This window comes from Tiliqua scincoides, chromosome 3 (assembly GCF_035046505.1).
Source record: "Tiliqua scincoides isolate rTilSci1 chromosome 3, rTilSci1.hap2, whole genome shotgun sequence".
Classification (NCBI taxonomy): Eukaryota; Metazoa; Chordata; class Lepidosauria; order Squamata; family Scincidae; genus Tiliqua; species Tiliqua scincoides.
In genome coordinates, this window is record NC_089823.1 from 68,724,714 (window position 1) to 68,738,387 (window position 13,674).

The 13,674-nt window shown below is 49.4% G+C and overlaps 1 long non-coding RNA gene across 1 annotated transcript in view; it reads right to left on the reverse strand.

The window, feature by feature from the left end:
* Positions 1-6,106: 6,106 nt before the first annotated feature.
* Positions 6,107-13,674, reverse strand: part of LOC136644728 (uncharacterized) — a 55,074-nt gene continuing 47,506 nt past the window's right edge. The window contains exons 2-3 of the long non-coding RNA XR_010794106.1: positions 8,130-8,181; positions 6,107-6,777 (exon numbers count right to left, since the gene is read on the reverse strand). This is a non-coding gene — a long non-coding RNA (uncharacterized lncRNA). The remainder of the gene's footprint in view (positions 6,778-8,129; positions 8,182-13,674) is intronic.

Below are 13,674 nucleotides of genomic sequence, written 5' to 3' on the forward strand. Positions count from 1 at the left end.
CGCGGCCATGCGGATCCCGGGGGTGGAAGCCTCATTGGAGGTCCTCCTGCCCACATCGCTTGGACGGTAGGTTGACCAGCGCTAAGGTTACGAGGTCCACCAGCCGTGCGGACCCCGATGGTTTCTGACCACAGCCACTGGCCTCAGCAGGGCCGGTCTGGAGCGCAAAGATGGTGGGTGGTCGCCAGGCGCCTCAGCCTGCGCAGGTTCACTTGGAGAGGAGATCCGAGGCTGTGCAGGACGCATTTCTAATTATAAAAATGTGGCCTGAGTAGCAAAACCAGAACTGCAAACAGCCTCCGCCTCGTGTGGCAGCCGAGAAAAACCACGTCACAAGCCCCAAGGGAGTGTTTGTTGTGACCCTCGAGTTTCCTTGCGCTCACCACCCTTCTTCACCCTGCCAGGCATCTCGTGAGGAGGAGACCCGCGTTGTCTGAGGCTGGCGCGATCACTCACTTCCAGGCACTGAGGATCGCTGCCATTTGCCCCATTCTAAACGCAGTTCCTCACGCAGTTACAGTGCAATCCTATGCATGCCTACTCGGAAGTAAGTCTCATTGCTTCCTGCGGCTTAATGGGGCTGCTTCATGAGGACTGAGGGCACGATCCTATGCATGTCTACTCAGAAGTAAGTCCTATTGTGTTCAATGGGGCTTTCTCTCTGGAAAGTGTGGATAGGACTGCAGCCTTACTCACAGGAAAGTGTGGATAGGATTGCAACCTTGGACTAAGAGCCCAATCCTATGCATGTCTACTCAGAAGTAAGTCCCATTATAGTCAATGGGGCTTACTCCCAGGAAAGTGTGGATAGGATAGCAGCCTAAGGGCCCAGTTCAATTCAACTTTTGAGCACTAATGTAGCCCTGCCACTAGGGCATGTGCTGCATCCTGTGATGGTGGGGCAGTCACAGAGGCCTCCTCAAGATAAGGGAATGTTTGTTCTCTTACTTCAGGGCTGCATTGTAGCTATATTGGCACTCAAAAGTTGGATGGAATTGGGCCCTAAGAAAGCGATCCTTATGAATCCGGGAGTTTGTGACTGGAATGTCCAAACGTGCACTGATACCTCAGCCCTGTGCATATTGATTCAGACATGCCAACTCAAGCATTAAACTGTGTTCCGTGGGGCTTACTTCCAGGTACGTGTGCATAGGATCGCAGCTTTACTGGTCCTAGGCAAGCCACTCTGCCAGTGTCTTCCCCTCCTCTGCAATCTGGGGGGCACTGTACTGACCTACCCCAACAGGCAGGTTGTTGTAAGGATCGCAGTCTGCCAAGTGTCGTGGTCACTGTAAGGCTCTATGGACTTTCTACGCATCGTAATCACAGCAACCATTGTGGTTTCTCCATCTCGTGCTGGACGATTGTTCAGAACTCAAAGCCTCATCAAGAAGAGAGTCCCGGGGTACGTCTCCTCACTAACAGGTTCCAGGCGAAGGCCTGGGGATGAGAGAGAGAGAGAGAGCGAGAGCGAGCGAGCGAGCGAGCGAGAGAGCGCGAGCGCTGGCCAAAGCAGCAGTGGGGTTTCCTTGCAGACAGAGACCCGGGGCCAGGGATGCGTTCCCTGCACTTCAACTGGGCTCAGCCTGCCAAGCTGGACTGTGCGCGAGAGCCATTCGCTGCCCGAGGAGTGAGCCCTGCAGCGCCCCTCGAAATGAATGAAAGTGGCAAGAGCAATGCCTGGCCAATTGACCCTTAGCCACTGAGCAGTTTCAGGGCTGCGGGGAGGTGGGGGTGAAAAGGTGGGAGGCAGCCGGAGTCACGGAAAAGGTTAACCCTTGGGCTGCCAGGCATGCCAGACCATTCAGTCAGTCGCTGCCGGCCCCCCCCCTCTTTTTGAGAGGGCGAGACTAACTCGGGGTGTGCGGGTGGAGATAGAGGGAGGGTCTACTCTGCTGCGGTCTCTCCTGGCCCCAGAGGGGCCAGGGTCGCCTGGGCGGGCTGGCGGGCAGGCAGCGTCCCTCCCCAGCGCTCTGGGGTTAACTCCTCCCCGCAGGTTCAGTTCGCGGAGGATTGTTTTCTGTTTGGAAATCGGAGAAGCGGGGAGGCTATTGACAGGGAAGCAGCGCTCGCTTTCCCTCTGGAGAGCTCAACAGCTGCTCTCGGGCGGGCAGCGCCTTGAAATCTATTTAAAGAGAGGGAAAGGGGAGGAGAACAAAGCGGCGATGGATGGAAGGAAGGAAGGAGGGGGAGGCAGCCAGGCAGGAGGGGGAGGGGAGAGTCAGGCAGCCAGGCAGGCAGGGAGGGAGGCAGGCAGGGAGGGGAAGAGGACAAGCCGGAGCCTCGGAGGGGAGAGAAGGCGCTGGAGCAGGGGCTTCGCAGTGCGCATCCAGCCCAGCTCTGTACGCGCTGCGATCGATGGCAAGAAGGGATAATATTTGTCAGCTGCCGACCTTCGACTCCTTTTTCCCACCCTCTGGTTCCAAGGAAAGGAGGGGAGGGGGAAGGCTTTCTGGCGAACAGGCATTTCCTCCCAATGCAGTGAAAACTCAGGCCGCCACAAAGAGGGAGCCGAAGCAGCCCTGTTCACCTCCCTGCCAGGTCGTAGTACTGTGCCCAAACCTAAGCACATCCACTCAGAAGAAAGTCCCACAATAATCAGTGGGGCTTACTCCCAGGTAAATGTGGATTGACTGCAATCCGATCTGCTCTTACCTGAGAGTAAACCCCATTGACTACAATGGGACTTAGAGTAGATATGGGTTCTGGCAGTCCAATCCTATCCACACTTTCCTGGGAGTAAGCCCCATTGACTCTAATGGGACTTACTTCTGAGTAGACACACATAGGATTGGGCTGTAAGTCGGTTCGCCTCCCTCCTGGCCCACGATGTAGATAAAACTAAAATTAAGGATTTAAGCAAAATAAGCCCCTTGCCTGTAGTGATCCTCAGCGCGATGGTAACCCGTTGATTTCAGAGGAGAGCCATTCGATGGCACTGTGAATTGGGTGTACAGGGGCACCTCATCCTAAAGCGGTTGGTTTTGATCTCAACTGAACCTTCCATCTCGGTAAGTGAATGCTTTTAGAGGAAGTACATTAACACCCCGGTATGAAACACACAATATGTGAGTCAGTTCTGTGAGAAATAGTGGGGCTTCTGGTCCCAGAAATATGTCTGGCTGTGGGGAGCAAATCAACACAACCGGCTCGTGGATCTACACAAACTAAGGTCCGAATCCTATGCAGCTTTCCAGCATCGATGCAGCCGCAGTGCAGCCCCGGAAAAAATGCTCCCTTACCTCCATGAGAAGGCCTCCATGACTGTTCTCCCCCCAACCGCATGCGCCCCGTTGGCAAGGCTGCATCCGGGTTGGAAAGTTGGAGGGGGCCCTAAATGGCACTCAAACTAGTTTAGAGATTGATCCACCTTCTAGTAACCTGCTCCGTGTTCTGCAGTTTGGGAGGAGTGGAGCAGGCCTTGGAGGGGGGTGCCCAGCTCGATCCCGCACAGGACTGAAACTCTGCTCTGGAAGTCCAACTAATTTGCAGTCTTGGGGAGGGGAGGACTAGGAAAGGCAGCGCCTCTCTCCTCAATTTGGGGACACGTACCCCACCCACCCCACATCATTCCCTTATGCAGATGGCCTCCTGGAGCCAAGCCAGCTGGGCCTACGCCCACAGCCTCGAGACAAAGGAGGAAGCGAAACAGGACTGTAGGTGGGACTTCCTCTGGAGGCTGCAATCTTATCCATGCTTACCTGGGAGTAAGCCCTATTGACTCTAATGGAACTGACTTCTAGGATTGGGCTGCCTGGCTCCGAGCGAGGGCCCTGGCTTGGCTGGGCCGTGGCTCGGGGCTCCACCCCCTCCCCCAGCACTTGGCCTTCCAGCGAACGGTCCCCACACATGGTCCGCATTTTGCACAGAGGTCGCGGCGCGTTTCCTTTCGCTGCGCCGCGATCAGAGGGAGGGAGGGAGGAGGCTCCAGATCAGGCAAGGCCGAGCCCGAGTCCCCGGAGCGCCGAGCACACGCAGGCCCCGCGAAGGCCGAGCAGCTGCACGCTCTCCGGGGTTCAGCCAGCCTTCTCCATGCAGATTCCGGGCGTCTTCCGAGGGCCCTGGCGCGGCCGAGCGCTAATCGCGGCTCGACCTCTCCTTCAAGAGGCCCTTTGTGCGTCGCAAACCACCCCCCCCCCCCGGTGGGAGGAAGCGAGAAGCTGAACTGGGGCGGGGAGGTCCGCGCCTGGAATACAAGGGAAGAGCCAAGGGCCCTGGCCGCCAAAGGAGAGGTTTCCTGGGGGAGGAGATGGAAAGCGTGGAGGCACCAGAGGGCCCCAAATGTTCCCACAGGCTGCAAAAGGACCGGCAGCAAATTTTCACGACAGACTTCCCACTCCCCCCCCCCCCCCGCAGCCCGGTTGTTTTCCATGGGGTTTATTTTCACATGGAAGTGCTTGGGCGACTCCCAGCAAGTTCCACTGAAATAAATCCCAGTTGTTTTAAGTCACTGCGTCAATCCCTAGATAGCTAGAAAGGCTTACAGAGCGTGTAGACGTGCTGTTTTTTTTGTTTTTGTTTTTTTTTTGCAGCAGAAACAGCCAAGAGCCTGAAGCAACTTCAAGACAAAACATTTTTTTTTGTCTTGAAGTATACCCATCTAATGAAGTGGATTGTGGTTCATGAAAGCGTATGCAAAAATAAATTGGTTAGACTTGAAGGTGGCACAGGATGGGGTAAAACAGGGATACTAGCAGTTTCCTGTGCTGGGCAGGAGGTTGGACTAGAAGACCTCTAGAATGACTTCCAACTCTAACATTCTATGATTCTGGGACCACTGACTTGGATTCAATGACAAAGCAAAATGAAATGTATTTGGAACACACTTTGGCCATTTATTTCTGTGGGAAGACTAATTTCTGAGGCAGTCTACAAGGTATCTCAGCCAGGAGAGCAACTTCCACTGGATTGTTTTGTGAATTTGGTTTACTCATAGTCACTTCAGGCAGCAGATTGGTCAGGGATGCCCATCTCTGTTCCTCTACTTGCCTCCACTCATCCTCCATCTCCTTCCACTTCCAGGGTTGGAAAAGAGGAGGAAAGAGAGGAAAAGGAAATGAGGAAGGGAAGGGAGTTTTGAGCAAGAACACTGGAGAGTGGGAGAAGCAGAGGCTGGCACATCATCTGGTAAGGGGAGGAAGCATTTGGCAGGCCACCTCAGTTGTCAGGGGGTCTTGGGCCAGCCCTGATCTCAGCAAGGACATCTGGAAGAGGGATCTGAAGGCCTTAGGAGCGGACCTCAACAGATGGGAAACCCTGGCCTCTGAGCGGCAGAGGCAGGCTGTGCAGCATGGCCTTTCCCAGTTTGAAGAGACACTTGGCCAACAGACTGAGGCAAAGTGGCAAAGAAGGAAGGCCCATAGCCAGGGAGACAGACCAGGGACAGACTGCACTTGCTCCCAGTGTGGAAGGGATTGTCACTCCCGAATCGGCCTTTTCAGTCACACTAGATGCTGTTCCAGAACCACCATTCAGAGCGTGATACCATCGTCTTTCGAGACTGAAGGTTGCCAACTACTAGCCTCCCTGAGATCAGCTTTATGCAGGCAGTGACTTTTTCCTAAGAAAACATTCCACCAGGAGTTCTCTCACCTGCACCCTGTAGCCTGGTACAGTCCAGGAACAGTTTTATCACTTCCTTTGTCTGAACTCAGTTTTAATGCCATGTTCATATGGTTAGCATCAAGGAGTAAGGCTGGGAGCATAAACATATGTATTATTCTATCCCAAACCCTGTTATATTGAATGCTAAGCCACTCTGCACCCAGATTCTGGTTCCATTTGCTTAGAAAGAATTCACTTTGATTTCTATGGAACTAGCAGGGGTGCTTGAAATTGCAGCCATTAGGGCCTTTAAATCTTAGTGTCGCTTCCATCTGACTGAACTGAGGAACCCAGTAGGCAGACTGAATTGGATTGGCATGCTTATTGAGTTTTTTTTACCTAGAAGTAAATTCCAAACAAATGAATTCACATTGTGTGTGCCCATGTGCCTAAGTCCAGACCTAGGTGTTGTGTTTGCTGTGGAACAACACGAATATGGGAACCATGAACAGTTCAATAATTTGCAAAAATTAATGACATGTTCCAGCTCTCCTATCCCAGTCCTTTTAAATTAAAGTTGCCAGTGACTCCATCTAGAACCAGATACAAATTGAAGACACATTTGACATTTACAAAGTATTTTACTTTCTTCACTTAATCTTAATAACCCTTACATCAGCCCTGGAGGGTATAAGTTATGTCCTACCACTAAGCAATGGTCCCTCACTGTTTATATAGATAGTAAACTGGGCTTGGGATACAGGACCTTTATGTGACCACTGCCTCATGTATATAGTATCCAAATGACTGCATTTTCTGCAAGAGCTTGTGTAGCTGAATTGATGAAATGAATTGAATTGAATTATTGTCTGACTACTGATTAGGCAAAGGAGCCTAGAGGCCTAGCTCCCCCCTTCTCACCCCTAGAACCAGCCTTCTGAACTCCCTAAGAAGAAGCCCCTTTACACCAGCCGTTTCCCCCTCTTGGCTATTTAAAAGAGAAGGGTTGTTGTATTCTCCGACACAGAAGCGTGAAGTTTCTCATCACCAACAATGCTTACATTCAGCCTCTAAAGCTCCCTTCTGTGGAACCCTGGCAAGAGAAGCACCATTCTTTGTAGTATACCACAAGGAAATTACAGCCCATTGGAGTGAAAGCTTTTGCAGAATCAGAGATTGAGATCTTCAGTCACTGTCTCAGGAATAGTCTTGTACTGGAGTCACTGAGTTCTGCTGCAGGGAAATAAGAAGTTTCCTGAAATCATTCAAACCAGCATATCTGATCAGCGGCATTGCCAGCGAGGGTGCCTCCTGGGTGCTGCCCAGGCAGGTGACACCCCCCTCATGCCGCGTGACACCCCCTTACTCACCAGCAGTGACCTGCAGCACCTGAAAGTGGTTTGGCTATGATGCAATGACACCACCAAATTGCTTCTGGGGTGGCCATTTCCAGCCATTTGGGATTTTAACAATAAAAAAGATGAACTGAGATAAGATAAACTGAGGGCCAGGATTGTGTAGTGTTTCTGGTGTTAGACCTGAATGATCCAGGTTAAAATCCCTGCTCAGTCAAGGAAGGCAGTAAAAAAAGGTGAATGAATGAAAAAATAAATGCAAGGAAAAATAGTTCACTAAAAATATGAGATTTAGTACTACGTGCCTGGTAGTGGCAGCTACCATAGAATCCCACTGTTTTAAAAACAAAAATAGAACTCTAAAGTTCCCAGATAATAAGGAAATCTCTTTTTGAACTGAGCTTTCAGTAAACTTTCCATTAACTCTTCTGCTCTAAATCAGAGTATATCTCAGTTCTTTGGCACCCAACTGCTTTCTAGGATCTTGTGTTTTCCATGGCAGCTGGTTTCAGAGTTCAGGTCTCTCCACCAAGGAAGCCCCTGATGGCACCAGCCACCTTTGGGAGGTCAACTGGGGCACCTCGCAGCTGACTCTGAGCACTTTTGGTTGTGTCAAAGGTTCAGGGTGAGAGAACTGCTAGGCCCATGGGTCAAAGGTCATTTGGGCTCAAAGGATCTTGGGTTCACTTTATTGAGGCAGGCATCTGAGGACTTAACACTTGTGTTGCTGGATTACAACAGGACAGTGATCTCAGGAGTTAGTAGGAAAAACTTCTGGAAACTTCACCAGCCTGGCATAGAAGGCAATTTCTCTCTCTAGTTGCTGTGAACATGCTAAAGAAGTAAACATATATTTGATTTGGGCTATTGTTTAAGAGCCCAATCCTATGCATATTTACTCAGAAGTAAATCTCATTGTAGTCAATGGGGCTTACTCCCAGGTAAGTGTGGATAGGATTGTGGTCTTTGTCTGCAGGCAAACTGAATATATACAGGAAAAACAGCCCAAGCCTATGCCTGTCTACTCAGAAGTAAGTCCAATTATAGCCAATGGGGCTTACTCCCTGGTAAGTGAGTAATTTCAACCTAAATGTGCTTATTCACATCCCACCCACATACTCAGGACAACCTGCCAAACAACTAATATGGAACTACTGACACTAGTTACCTGCTCACAAGCCCTCGAGGATGCGTAGTCAGATCTCTGAAGGTGGGTTAGCTATTACTTACCTATTTTTAAATGGCAGGTTTTAAGAGGTGCTCCCCACCTTTCATGGCAGGTCTGTGAACAAATAAGAGGTTATAATCTCGGTTTAGTTATTATTATTATTATGGAACCTGTGTGCATGAGTGTGTAACCAGCAATATGTAGATAACAGAGCTGGTGGAAGACTCCACTCTTTATCCACTTGGCAAACACCTCCTCTGAGAGTACAGCAGGGTAGGTAAAGGGCAACTAATTTGCGTAAGGTGGTATAATGTGCATAACATTGGTCCCAAATTGTATAGGCGCATGGAGCTCAGGCAAGGTTTCCAGTTAGAAAGGTAGCCATGGATTTGTTTGAAGAAAAGCCTTTTGCTAGGCAGAAATTGTTCCAGAAGTGTTTTGCACTTCACCTAAATAGAACCAATTTCCATTGAAGAAGCCATGTGCTGAATTGGTTATCTAGTTACCTCCCTCTTCTTAACCAGTTGGATTTTATCTTGGAGGCTGTGGTTGGGATGGCTGTTCAGCTGAGGCTGCTGCTCAGGAAATATTTCACAAGGTGATTCTCTCCCTTCTCTGTAGCTCCTTCCAGCTCTTTCTACTACCCTTACCTTCCAGAAAGAAGCACAGTCACCTCTGACCAGCATCCCCAGATCCAAGCACCTTTCCCTTCCCACCTGTAGAAGTCCCAGAAAGGTGAAAAGCCTAGACCTATCATGTAGCATAGCCCAAGTACAAGGTTTTAAAAGGAATTAATCTGTGCCTTTGATTTTCAATTTGGTAGTGGCCCTAAATCCAGTTACCTGCAAAGTAAATCTTACACCATAATTACTAACTTGAGGACCCGTGGCCTGACTTGCTTCAAAACTTAAGCAGTCCTGTGGAGCTCAGTCAAAGAAGAAAGAAGGCAACTGTACTGTGGCAGGAAATCGTTTCATAGGCCAGGGCTGAGGAAACAACAACAGCTACAAGCCAGTTTAAAAAAAACAAACCCCAAACCAAACAACCCATGTTATAAATCCAGAGGCATCTATAAGAGAGACCTTTAAGAAACAATAGATGAAGGGGGAAAGGTTTATGTCCATGACGTTCACCCTCTCTGCTGCAATAACAACAGATCGATCCCTGCTTTTTCACAAATGCACCCACGGACAGCATGTTCGATGTTGGGTGTGTGTGTGTTTTACCTTCTCGGTCTCACACACGCACACGCACACGCACACGCACACACAGAGGCATATACGTGAAGCTGGGAATGTAAACAAATTGCCCACATGTTAATGTCTAATGTGCTTGGCAGCCTCTGGCAAGTCTGCCAGGAAAACAACAGGCACAGCTCGGGGAGCAAGTGAGCGCATCCAGGGCCAAGCCAATCGAAGCGCAAGTCCAGGCTGTGCAGGCAAGCGAGATGAGGCAGGGAGGCACTTGCAGCCTGCAGCTCCCTGATCTCAGGAGAGTGACTATGCGGGGAAGAAGGCAGAGTCCCAGGGCTTGTGCCCGACCCAAGCGGGTGGGGAGAGGCGGCACTGCCGCAGAGCTCCCTGCTCGGCTCTGCCTTGCCAGCCTGGAAGACGACGCGCGTGCGCACTGTGGCTCCAGAGGGACGCCTGCTCAGGAAGCGTGCCGTGAGCTTTCCCGGCCGGCCGCCCGAGCAGCCTCTCCGGCATCTCGCTCCAGCAAGGCGTAATGCCACATTAATATGAAACGCCTTGCTACACAAAAAGGCGTCGCTAATTAGGAAATTGATGGGAAGGGGGAGGAGGGGCTGCCGTGCTCTGCGCTGATGCCTGTCGGGAAAGAGGAGCAGAGAGGCCCCTGATTGTGCCTTCCCCCAGCACTGCAAACTTTCCTGACCTCCAGCGTGGAGAGGCGAGCATCTGGACACGCAAAAGCCCACAGCAACTGCCACGCTCTGGACTCTCCCAGCTAGACTCACAATTCACACAAGTGAAACCACTCAAGGCCTGACTGGGGTGCCACACTATGGGACTGGGCCCTACCATCTCAGATTGCAGGTGCAGTTCACATGCTCTTACACTTAAAAAAAAATCCCTGCACAAAGAAAACTAGCATGTCAGGGGGAAGGTTAAGCTAGAACCTTTCTTATTAATATCTACATTTTTGTGTGGAGAGAACTTGTTTGTATGGAGGAGCATTCAATCATGTCAATTCCCAGGTGCAGTTTGAAGTGGGACACTGTAAACACAATTTGCCATCTCAATGGCTGTACTTCCGGCAGAAATACGATCCTTCATATTCTTTTACTCTAGCCTCGTAATTATATGAACATGGTGTCACCAGCGAGCATCTAGAAATCCCTTCTACATATATTGGTTAGTGTCAGGTTGACTTTGACTAAACCTTGGAAAGGGGAACAGGACAACAGAAATGTGACTCACTTAAAAAGGTTGGGAAATGCTTTAATTAAGTTGATGACCTATCAAATTTCTTCAGTATAAGAGCAATCGGTATCACTTGTTTGGTTGTCAATGGTTTATTATATTTCAGTGACCACTCCTTTCCACATGGTATGAATATGTACATTTACAATGAGAAAATTCTCTTGTTTCTTTTATGTTGAAATACTTTGTATATGCAAAAATCAATGAACAACTTTGAAAAAGGAATATGTTCCTTCATTTGGTATTGCCTGGAGAAGCATTATCCAGCTTGCTGTTTTACCCTTTCAACATTGGTAGTCACACAGTAAATGGTCAGCAGGACTAAAGGAATAACTTTGGAGATGATATTCCTTTATTCCTGCTCAGCCTTTGTTCTGTGAAAATCAAAAGAATACTACAATAGGTTGACTTTCTAAAACAGTGTCAATAAGCTAAGTTTTCTGTATGAAAAGAAATTTCCATCAAAGCATCAACTGGAGGAGGGACATTTGTGCCTCAGTTTGAAACACATTGGCCTGAAGTTTAAGAAGGGAGATTTTCTGGAAGCTGATGGCCATGCAGATAGTATCTGATAGGGCTGAATTGGCCCCATTGAACATGGGCAGACCTATGCTGGCTGCTGTGCCAAGGTACAGAGGTGCCACTGTATCCTGCAGGACCAACAACCCTGAGGTCTCCTCAGGGTAAGGAAACATTGGTTCCCTTAACCTGTGTCTGAACCAGGCAGTCCCTTTGGAGCTACTCAAATCTGCACCAGCTTCATAATTAGCACAGGTTTGAGCAGCCCATGTAAGGTCATTCTGGTGTGGGGGCTGGGCGGGGCAGGGTGGGGGATAGAATTTGGTGGCAGCCTCTGCCAACCCCACTCCCCTCCCTGGCCTGAGATGCCCAGGGCCGCCCTTCCCCACCCAGTTTTGCTCAGGCAGGTAGACCGGGTCTCCATTCAAGATTCTCACTAGGAAGGTCAGGCTTACCCAGCATTTGAAGAGGTGGGTAGACCTGGCCTCTTCTATGAGTTTGCCTGGTGGAGACCAAGCCTACCCAGTATTTCAATACTCATACCCAGATAGAACTTCTCTGCTCATGAGCATGTTGTGGCCAGAAGGTAGGGGGGCCAGGTGGGGCAGCAGTATTAGTTTACAGAAATATTAATTTACAGCTGGAAGTATTAATTTACAGAAAAGTGACATGGATACTTCCAGAGGCACATCCAGGGGCAGTGCCACCTGGAGAGGTGATGAAATAGCATCACCTGCCATTGTGACTTCATGTGACACCATGATGTCACTTCCAGGATTAGAAGAGGGCAATGGCAGCTTCACAATGCGGCTACTACCCAATGTTCATTCTTCAGCAGCTTCCCAGCCAAATTTCATCTTCTTTGGAGTTGCTGCAGGTCCCCAAGCACAGTGCTGTGCATGGAGGTTTTCAGCAGCTTGGCAGAAGCTAAGAGTTAGCTGGGAAGCTGCTGCTCATTGGCACACCCCTTTAAGTACTGCCAGGGCACATGTCATACCCTAAATACAGCAAGTAGAGCACCCCCCTCCTTTATTGCCAGCACCTCAAAGCACCAATGAGGTACTATGATTTTCATGCCAGCCATGGACATGTGACACAACAGGCACAAAATGCTGGCACCCCCTTAAGGCTGCAACCAGGGTGCTGCCCCCCTGGCATGCTACTGCTGAAGATCCGAGGCTACTCTCAGTACTATTCCTTAGCTGTGATGCTGCCAAATTATAAACTATACAATTTTACTCTGTTCTTTTATACTTGCTAGAGTTCTTGACAGCTGGGGTGCATACTGCCTATGTGACAAAGGGTAAGAGACCTACAAACAGTTGTTGGTGAATCAATGCCTTACCTTTGCATTGGTTCTCCAGTCCTAGGGATGGTTGCATGTGAGTGAACAGGGGTAGCAGTGTTACAGGCTGTACTGAGATAGTCAGTACAGCCTGCAACACTGCTACCCATCTTTACTTCTCTTCTAACAGCCCTGCACATGCCCAATCTCATCTGATCTCAAAATTAAGCAGGGTCAGGCCTGGTCAGTACTTAGATGAGAGACCGCCTGGGAATACCAGGTGCTGTAGGCTTATACCATAGTCTTTCAAGACTGAAGGTTCCCAACCAACCAAAGGTCCCTGAGACCTTATGAGATGTCAGCATTATTAATGATAATCCTTGCGTTTTGGATGCATTTATAAAACATGTTGTAATTTATGTTTCAAAATTCATTTTGAATGAACAGTGTTTTGAGAGGATTCCATAGGAGTTACAAGACTAGATGCAGCATTCCTGCACTTCACAAATCACATACAAATAGTCCAGTAAGACTCCTATAACACTTTCCTGGGATTAAGCTCCACTGAACACATTAGGATTTACTTCTGAGTAGACATGCATAGGACTGTACTGAAAATGTGTTTCAGATCAAAGTAAGTGGGAGACTTACTAACTCACTTGCAGCACAATCTCCTTAGTGTTTATTCAGAAGTCACTTGATGTTCTTCTAGGTAAGTTTGCATCGGTTTGCAGCCTTAGTTCAACAAGAGAGATTAAAGTGAGTTGTCTGGGACTCTGTCTTACATCCCAGTGCTGGATAAGATGCAGTCCTGAAACTCACCAAAGCCAATGAGACTTACAAGAAGTCTCAACCCCCATCAGTGTGACTTGCGGTGTAAGAATTTGAGACGTGCATTCCAATTCTATGGATGCACACCCCTGAATACAACACAACTTGCCTTCAAATAAGCAAGTACAGAACTGCTATATTATATTTATTCCCTGAAACCACAGCTCACGACAGATCCGTCCAAAGCCTTAGGGACTTTTGAACAATCCCAAGGATGACACATTGAAGTACAACTAATAAATACACTGCTTGGCATCCGGACCCTGCTTTCTGGGTGTTCCCAGCAGCCTGCCACCCCCGAACACGTGCTTAGTTCTCGGCCTCGACCCGCAACTTTGAAAGCGGCTTCCCACACCTTCGTGTACAAACACATTCCCTGGATTGCGATGGGACTTCACGCCAAGCAAGCGCAGCTGTTGGGTCTGAGAAGGTCTGGGTGCCAGCCTGGGTCTTCTGGGGCAGCCTGCCAGTGCGCAAACCAGAGCGGAGCCTCGAGCTTGCCTAGGGTTGTGGCTCTCGGGGAAGACGCCT